This window comes from Odocoileus virginianus, unplaced genomic scaffold (assembly GCF_023699985.2).
Source record: "Odocoileus virginianus isolate 20LAN1187 ecotype Illinois unplaced genomic scaffold, Ovbor_1.2 Unplaced_Contig_43, whole genome shotgun sequence".
In the NCBI taxonomy this organism is placed as follows: Eukaryota; Metazoa; Chordata; class Mammalia; order Artiodactyla; family Cervidae; genus Odocoileus; species Odocoileus virginianus.
This window is the reverse complement of record NW_027224360.1, coordinates 152021-162243: the sequence shown is the minus strand read 5'-3', so window position 1 is coordinate 162243 and position 10223 is coordinate 152021. Positions and strand designations below refer to the sequence as shown.

Sequence of the window (10223 nt, the reverse complement as noted above, 5' to 3'; positions counted from 1 at the left end):
GCATGACTTATTTCAAACTAAGACATCAGCATTCTTCCTGAAGTTGGACTCAAATTGAAACTTTTATTCATCGTAGGTCAAAAGCCTGCCAAACTTTGGACAGGAACTACAACATTGGCTCTCCTGGTTCTCACACTTTTAGACTCAGAATCTAAGTAAATTATACATTTTCTCGAGGGGGTATCCAACTTCCTAACATAGCCTGTAGATCTAGGAACCTAGTCTCCTTAATCATGTAAACACAGTTTGTAACAGTAAGTCTTTCTCTCTTTCCAGACACACGTGCACACACATACACATATATGCACACATTGGTTCTGTTTCTCTGGAGAGTGAGTCTAGGAAAAGTGAATAACTGTTTTAAGGATGAGTTTTCTGAGTTGGTGCTAGTTTTTTTTTTTTTTTTTAATTTAGCTCTCTAACCTGATTAAATTTAAAGACATTAATGACTCTTTTTAGTAGTAAATAGAACACTGATAGTCCGTGCTGTGATCTGACAACATATATATGCAAAATATCACCACTGGATAGTCTGAATCAGCCACTTATAAGAAGCAAGGATCTGAGTGACAGTGTGCATAATAATTTTGAATATTTTTGTAAAACTATCAACTGATTAGTCTGGCTGTTTGCTCCTAATGTCACTGGGAAAAGTGGGGAAAGAAAAGGATGTGCTCAGGATTTTTAATTTACAGTTGAAGTGTGGCAGAGATGACCTCAAATTTTTTGTGCTCCCAAAAGAAGACCCTTATGCCATATGGTCACAGGGCTAATATTACTAAAAATCAAACCCAAATTCTTGTCAATGCATGTTGAACTCCAAGTTTCTCATGGTATTTACTCTTGAAGTAAGGGTATGTGTTAGGAAGAAATGGAATCCTGAAAGTTGGAATGAGGATACGTGGGAAGATCCTATATTTTGACTAGCCTTATTTTCCAGGGGAAGCTAACTATCCACCCCCAGTTGAAGCACCCTTTCCAATCTCATCTAAGAGGATGGATTCTTCATTACCTAAGGAAACTATAAGGACCTCCACTGAAGCAGTTAATTTTCAAGATGATACTAGTTCTACCTAAAGCCTTCCTCAACAAGCCTTGTTTTCTTCCATATCTACTAGTATACTCACATTACAGTTGCCCCACCAATCTGAGGTGCAAAGTGCAACCAATAAGGAGGTATGCTACACTTCAAAATAACTATTACATGGACTTTCTAATTTATGCAGACCAAAGTCCAGAGAACATGTGTAAGAATGGGTATTGAGGGTGAAGAATAGCTGTGAAAGAATCCTAAGGAAGAGGTTTGAAGAACTTTTCTGATGTATTTTATGAAAGAGTTTAGATTGTTTGGATGAGACTTTTGGTCAAAATATGAACATTAAAGGTTGTTTTTGTTTGGTCTCAGAAGGAAATGAGAAACATGTTATTGGATACTGGATAAAAGGTGATAATTTTTATTAAAGTGTCAAAGTACTAGCCAAATTGTGTTCTAGTATTTTGTGGAAAATAGAAATTGTGACACACTTGGATACTTAGTTGAGATAAGGCCTGGACTGGTTTCTCCTTGCTGCATATAGAAAAGTTATAAAGGAGGAAGATAAATGAAAGAAACATTTAAGCAAAATAAAAGAAAACAGAACCTGAAAATCTGGAAAATTCTTGATTAAGTAATATTGCAAAAAAAAAATGAAAGCATATTTTGGAAACATCAAGGGTATGACAAGCAAATCATATGATAAGGAAGTTATTACTGTGATCCATAGATTTAAGCAGACATCTCAATAGTGAAGTGAAGTGAAGTCACTCAGTCATGTCCAACTCTTTGCGACCCCATGAACTGTAGCCTACCAGGCTCCTCTGTCCATGGGATTTTCCAGGCAAGAGTACTGGAGTGGGTTGTCATTTCCTTCTCCAGAGGATCTTCCCAACCCAAGGATCAAACCTGGGTCTCCTGCATTGTAGGCAGACACTTTACTGTCTGAGCCACAAGAATAAAGACAGAGTTATGCTAAAAGAAACACTGTCAGTTTGGACTAAAGGAGACAGAACAAAATGAAGGAAGTCTATTGAACTTCTGGGAATGTACAGAATGAGAGTACTATCCTCCAGTGAGCATGTATTATTATTAAAGAAAAGGGAAGGATGGCATCAAAAGCTGATTCAGAGATAAGTAGCATTGGCACGGCCACCATGGGTCTAAAATATATAGCCTTAGGGAGTGAAAGGCTATCCCTGTCTAGATTTCAGAAGGCAGTGTCAGGGAATGTTTGACGGGAGGATTCCTACGTGCTGTCTCTCATGAGTCCTTTGTCCCTCTTCAAGCAGAACAGCACGCTGCTCCCAGGGACTGAGGTCATTGTATGAGGCAGGCTTGGGTCTCCTTTAGTAAACATTCTCTTTAGGACAAAACTGCTTAGTCTCGTTCCCCTTTCTTGAGATATGGATTGTCTCCTGACCTTGTGACTAACATTACCCCTTGTTCCCTTGGTAACGGTTGCTGTATGTTTGGTTTTCTGATCTCTATCATTCCCAAAAGAAGTTTCTTGTACCACAGACTATATATACTCATAGAAAAATCATTAAAGCACCTTTGCTCCATCAGAGCTTAGGTCCCCGGGTCTTTTTTTTTTTTTTTTTTTGGTCTCTCTCTCTCTTTCTCTCTTTTACTTTCTTATCGTCGACTCCATACCACAAGGTTCCAGTCCATTAAAGGACCCCAGCAAATGTCACCAAGGAACAGGGACACTGGTATACGTGGCATATCGGGTGGAGTGACTCATGGACCTATTGAGGTCGGTAAGTACTAAGGCATGGGTCAAACGGCTGGCCAGCCCCATTATTTTTCTACTTTACTTCACCATTTCTTTACATTTCAGGGACTTCTGGTTTCACGCCAATGAATAGAGGCTTGCCTTCAAACAGTAGTTGAACATAATCCTTAGTTTCCTGATAAATGCAGTTTTGACTTATAAATTTGGCTCCGGTCAAAGAAAATGTTAAATGAGCAGCCAAAGAAGGAAAAAATATTCCAATTGATCTCTAGCCCCTATGGGCTCTTATTAAAGCTGTAATTCTGCCATTTTAAGGTACATTCTTGCCCTTCCAATATTCAGCAACAGACAAAACACTTATTATATAAATATAAATTAAATGATTAAACTTTACAAAAGGCTCAATTAAAACAATACAAAATATCTCAAAATTTTCTTGCTAGCCCTGCCCAGGCTGCTCCAAATGCTTCTCCTCTGCCAACAGTCACAACTCCAAAAGTCTCTTTGTTGGAACCTAATGAAAAGTTACCTTAATTTTTAAGCTAGATTAGAAGCTGCTATTGGTTCAATGTGATTTGATAGTTGCTCAGTCGTGCCCAACTCTTTCCAAACCGTGGACTGTAGTATACTAGGCTCTTCTGTTCATGGAATTCTCCAGGTAAGAATACTGGAGTGGATAGTCATTCCCTTCTCCAGGGGATCCTCCTAACTCAGGGATTGAACCCAGGTATCCTGCATTACATGCAGATTCGTTACTGTCTGAGCCATCATGGAAGCCCATGCCCATGAGATGCAAGGATGTTTCAATATATGAATACAGATCAATGTGATATGCCACAGAGTAAAATCACATTATGAACTTCATTTATGTAGAAAAATAAAGGGACAAAATTCAACACCCTTTAATGATAAAACAACAACAACAACAGCAACAACAAAAGGCTAGGAATAAATCAAGATTATTTCAAAGCAATAAGGGCCCTATTTAACAAGCCCATAACTAACACCATATGCATCAGTGAAAAAAGAAAATATTTTCCTCTAAGATTAGGATAGGGGTTAGGATGTTCAGTCTCACCACTTCTATAGAAAATATCACTAGAAATTTTAGCTATAGCATTTAGGTGAGAGAAAATACATTAAAATCATCAGAATTGGAAAGGAAAAGGTGAAATTATTGCTATTCAAAAATGACATCATCTTCTATGTATAAAGCCCTAAAGATTTTATAACAATACTCTTAGAGACTATGAATGATTTCAGAAAATTTGAAGGATGTGAAATAAGCACACGAAAATTGGTTTTGTTACTAAATACTAAAAGTGAACATTTTGAAAAGGAAAGTAAGAAATTCTATTTCTGATAGCATAAAATAGAAACAAAAATACTTGTGATTAAACTTAACCAATGAATGATTTATACATTGAAAACTATAAAACACAGAACAAAAATTAAATAAGGCATGAAAAAAATGTAAAAACACACTGTGGGGGGGGGGGCAGTCCTAAGATAGCAGAGGAATAGGATGGTGGGATCACTTTCTCCCCTACAAATTCATCAAAAGATCATTTGAACAAATTCAAAAAAATTCCACAAAACAACTTCTGAATGCTGACGGAGGACACCAGGCACCCAGAAAGGCAGCCCATTGTCTTCAAAAGGAGGTAGGACAAAATATAAAAGATAAAAAGAGAGACAAAAGAGTTAGGGATGGAGACCCATCCCAGGGAGGGAGTTGTGAAGGAGGAGAAGTTTCCAAACACCAGGAAACCCTCTCACCAGCCGGTCTGTGGGAAGTTTTGGAATTTCAGAGGGCAACATAACCAGAAAGAAAAAAAAAAAAAAAATACATGCCTCACCACAACTCCCAGCAGAGAAGTAGCCCAGAAGCTCGCATCCGCCAGCAGTGAGTGGGGGCTGAACAGGGAGGTGCAGGCTGCATGCTTAGGGTAAAGACCAGGCCTGAATGCCCTGAGGACAATCTGAGGGAGCTAATGTGAGATAGCAACCCAAACTGTGGGATAGCCAGAGAGAGAGAAAAAAGAGAGAGAACTTTCCTGCAAAAAGCTCTAACCTAAGGCACTGCTGGGCCTGCTCACAGAACAAAGGACTGAGCGAATACCAGAGGAGAGCTAGCTGGCTGGAGACCGGCCCCTCCCCATGCCAGAGGCAGAGAGGCAGGAGGGCGACTGCCAGAGCTGGAACGCAAGAGGCAACCTCGGCCCAAGAGACGGCATGCTCTACCAAACTGAAAGCAGGCTCCCAGTTGCTAAACAAGTCTTCCTGGGATCCTGGACATTGACATCCACCTGGAGGGTCACAGTCAGAGATCAGCTCCTCAGAGGAGACACATGGCACATCTGAGATGGTGCCCTTTCTGCGCACCCAGGAAACTGAGCTTCCGGGACCTGGGAGATGATAAATATCCACTGCACACCTGGGAGAGTATGCTCACCAAGGACCTGATTGCCTGGTCTGCTCAGACTTAGGAAGGACACAAAACGTAGACCGAACTGAGTTTGTGCCTTTGTGCAGTACCCAAGAACCTGAACCTGAGCAGCTTAGACCTAAAAAATGCATGCAACCCAGGGCCCACTTTAGACAGTTCCCCTGCAGAGCAACCTGGAGCCTGAGCAGTGTAGACCGGGAAAGCACACATGCCATGAGCGGGGGCAAACCCACTGTGTGACAGACACTGTGAGCACTACCCACACATTCCAGTTGTACTTGTTTGCAGTATTCCTCCCCTCTCGCCACCCCAGCACAACTGGACAAGTAAGCCCAAATAAGTTATCACCTTCACCCCCTTGTGTCAGGATGAAAATTAGACCCTGAAGAGACTTGCAAACAGAGGAAGCCAAAATAAAGAAGAGGGAACCACTTTGGAAATGACAGGTGCAACAGATTAAAACCCTGTAGTTAGCATTGACTACATTGGAAGGGGCCTATAGACCTTGAGAAGAAGTATAAGCTGGAACAAAGAACTATCTGAAACTGAACTGACCCCACACTGCCCACAACAGTTCCAGAGAAATCCCTAGATATATTTTGCTATTTTCATTTTTTTTTAATTTCTAGGTTCTTTATTACTCCTTTAATTTTTGTTTTTATAACCTACTATTATCTTGAAAATTTTTTTAAAGCAAATATCTTCAGTATGTATTTTTACTTAGGAGTATGATTACTGGCTTGATGTTCTTTCCCCCTTTGACTCTCCTTTTTCTCCTCCAGGTCACCTCTATCTCCTCCCTCTACCTTCACTTCTCTACCCTACTCTGTGAATTTCTTTGGGTGTACCAGTCTCTGGAGAACACTTATGAGACTGATTACTGGACAGATTGGTCTCTCTCATTTTGACTCCCCTTCTTCTCCTCCAGGTCACCTCTATCTCCTTCCTCCCTCTTCTCTTCTCTATGGAACTCCATGAACCTCTCTGAGGGTTCCAGACTGTGGAGAGCACATAGGGAATTGATTACTGGCTAGATTGCTCTCTCCCCTTTTGATTCCCCCTCTTCTCCTCCTGGTCACCTCTATCTCTCTCCTGCCTCTTCTCTCCTCCATGTAACTTTGTGAACCTTTCTGGGTGTCCATCACTGTGGAGAATCTTTTCACCATTAACCTAGATGTTTTTTTTCATCAGTGCTGTATGGATGAAGAAGTCTTGAGACTAAAATAAGAATAAGACTGAAAGGCAGAGGCATGAGGCTTAAATCCAAACCTTGAGAAAAACAAGAAAACACATAACTCCAGGGAGCATTAATCAAAAAGATCTCATCCAAAATCTGCCATACCTACACTGAAATCAAGCTCCCACCAAGAGACAAGTTTCAGAGCAAGGCATACCAATCTAATTCTCCAAGAATGTGGAACATAACCCTGAGCATTAAAATACAAGTGGCCAAAAGTCACACCAAATACATAGACACCTCAAAACCCACTACTGGACACTTCATTGCACTTCAGAGAGAAAAGATCCAACTCCACCCACTGGAACATCAATGCAAGTTTTCCTAACCAGGAAACCTTGACAAGCCACTCGTTTAATTCCACCCACATGGATAAAACTCCACAATAAAGAGGAACCACAAACTTCCAGCATACAGAAAGGCCACCCAAACACAGCAATCTAAACAAGATGAAAAGGCAGAGAAATATTCAGCAGGTAAAGGAACATGATAAATGCCCACCAAACCAAACAAAAGAAGAGGAGATAGGGAATATACCTGAAAAAGAATTCAGAATAATGATAGCAAAAATGATCCAAAATCTTGAAAACAAAATGGAGTTACAGATAAACAGTCTGGAGACACAGAGTGAGAAGATGCAAGACATGTTTAACAAGAACCTAGAAGAAATAAAAAAGAGTCAATCAATAATGAATAATGCAATAACTGAGATCAAAAGCACTCTGGAGGGAACCAACAGTAGAATAACTGAGGCAGAAGATAGGATAAGTAAGGTGAAAGATAGAATGTTGGAAATAAATGAAGCAGAAATGAAAAAAGAAAAAAAAAGAATTAAAAGAAGTGAGGAAAATCTCAGAGACTTCTGAGACAATGTTAAATGCCCCAACAATTGAATCATAGGAGTCCCAGAAGAAGACAAAAAGGAAGGCCATGAGAAAATATTTGAGGAGATAATAGTTGAAATCTGCCCTAAAGTGGGGAAGGAAATAGCCACACAAGTCCAGGCAATGGACTTGTCCCAAACAAGATAAACCCAAGGTGAAACACCCAAAGACACATACTAACCAAATTAATGAAGATCAAACACAAAGAACAAATATTAAAAGCAGCAAGGGGAAAAAAAAAGAAAACAAATAACACACAAGGGGATTCCCATAAGGATAACAGCTGATCTTTCAGTAGAAACTCTTTTAGGCCAGAAGGGAATGGAAGGACACACTTAAAGTGATGAAAGAGAAAAATGTACAACCCAGATTACTGCACCTAGCAAGGATCTCATTCAAATATGAAGGAGAAATCAAAAGCTTTACAGACAAGCAAAAGCTGAGAAAATTCAGCACCACCAAACCAACTCTTCACCATAATGCTAAAGGATCTTCTCTAGACAGGAAACACAGAAAAGGTGTATAAACTCCAACCCAAAACGAAAAAGGAAATGGTAATGGGATCATACTTATCAATAATTATCTTAAATGTAAATGGGTTGAATGCCCCAACCAAAAGACAAAGACTGCCTGAATGGATACAAAAACAAGACCCCTGTATCTGATATCTACAGAGCTACCTCAAACAAAGGGACCCATACTGACAGAAAGTAAAGGGCTGGAAAAAGATATTTCATGCAAATGGAGACCAAAAAAGTAGGAATAGCAGTACTCATATCAGATAAAATAAACTTTGAAATAAAGGCAGTGAAAAGAGAAAAAAGAGGACACTACATAATGATCAAAGGGTCAATCCAAGAAGAAGATATAACAATTATAAATATATATGCACCCAACATAGGAGCACCACAATATGTAAGGCAAATGCTAACAAGTATGAAAGGGGAAATTAACAATAGCACAATAATAGTGGGAGACTTTAATACCCCACTCACACCTATGGATAGATCAACTAAACAGAAAATTAGCAAGGGCACACAAACTTTAAATGATACAATGGACCAGATAGAGCTAATTGATATCAATAGGACATTTCACTACAAAGCAATGAATTCCACCTGTTTCTCAAGTGCACATGAAACCTTCTCCAGGTTATATCACATTCTGGACCATAAATCTAGCCTTGGTAAATTCACAAAAGCTGAAATTGTCCCAATCATCTTTTCTGATCACAATGCAGTAAGATTAGATGTCAACTACAGGAAAAAAAGCTATTAAAAATACAAACATATGGAGGCTAAACAACACGCTTCTGAATAACCAACAAATCACAGAAGAAATTTAAAAAAATCAAAATATGCATAGAAATATATGGAAATGAAAACATAGGAACCCCAAACTTATGGATTCAGTAAAAGCAGTGCTAAGGGGAAGGTTCATAGCAATACAAGCTTAACTCAAGAAACAAGAGAAAAATCAAGTAAATAAACTAACTCTACACCTAAAACAACTAGAAAAGAAGAATGGAAGAACCCTAGGGTTAGTAGAAGGAAAGAAATCATAAAAATTAAGGCAGAAATAAATGAAAGCGAAACAAATGAGACCATAGCAAAAATCAACAAAGCTAAAAGCTGGTTCTTTGAGAAGTAAATAAAATAGACAAACCATTAGCCAGACTCATCAAGGAAAAAAGGCAGAAGAATCAAGTCAACAAAATTAGAAATGAAAATGGAGAAATCACAACTGATAACACAGAAATACAGAAATCATAAGAGACTACTATCAGCACCTATATGCTAATAAAATGGACAACTTGGAAGAAATGGCAAACTCTTAGAAAAGTATAACTCTCCAAAACTGAACCAGGAAGAAATGGAAAAATCTTAACAGGCACATCACAAGCATGGACATTGAAACTGTAATCACGAATCTTCCAGCAAACAAAAGCCTAGGACCAGACGGCTTCACAGCTGAATTCTACCAGAAACTTAGAGAAGATCTAACACCTATCCTACTCAAACTCTTCCAGAAAATTGCAGAGGAAGGTAAACTTCCAAACTCGTTCTATGAGGCCACCATCACCCTAATACCAAAACCTGGCAAAGATGCTACAAAAAAAGAAAACTACAGGCCAATATCACAGATTAACATAGATGGAAATATCCTTAACAAAATTCTAGCAAACAGAATCCAATAACATATTTAAAAAGTCATACATCATGACAAAGTGGGCTTTGTCCCAGGGATGCAAGGAAACTTCAAAATCCGCAAATCAATCAATGTAATACACCACATTAACAAATTAGAAAACAACAACAAAAACAATATATGAGTATCTCAATAGATGAAGAGAAAACCCTTGAAAAAATTCAACATCCATTTATGAGAAAAAAAAAAAAAAAACCTCCAGAAAACAGGAATAGAAGGAACATGCCTCAACATAGTAAAAGCTATATAAGACAAAGAAAGAAAGAAAGCGAAGCTGCTCAGTCGTGTCTGACTCTTTGCAACCCTGTGGACTGTAGCCTATCACGCTCCTCCATTTATGGGATTTTCCAGGCAGAATACTAGAGTGGGTTGCCATTTCCTTCTCCAGGAGATCTTCCCAACCCAGGGATTGAACCCAGGTCTCCTGCATTGTAGGCAGACGCTTTACCATCTAAGCCACCAGGGAAGTTCATATATGACAAACCCACAGCAAACATTATCCTCAATGGTGAAACATTGAAAGAATTTTCCCTAAAGTCAGGAACAAGACAAGGGTGCCCACTTTCACCACTGCTGTTCAAAATAGTTTTGGAAGTTTTAGCCACAGCAATCAGAGAAGAAAAAGAAATAAAAGAATCCAGATTGAAAAAGAAGAAGTAAAACTCTCACTGTTT

At 39.0% G+C, this 10223-nt stretch overlaps 1 non-coding gene across 1 annotated transcript; it reads right to left on the bottom strand.

The window, feature by feature from the left end:
• Window positions 1-9943: 9943 nt before the first annotated feature.
• TRNAC-ACA (transfer RNA cysteine (anticodon ACA)) lies at window positions 9944-10015 on the bottom strand. The gene has a single exon. It is a non-coding gene; the product is annotated as a tRNA-Cys (tRNA).
• Window positions 10016-10223: the final 208 nt, after the last annotated feature.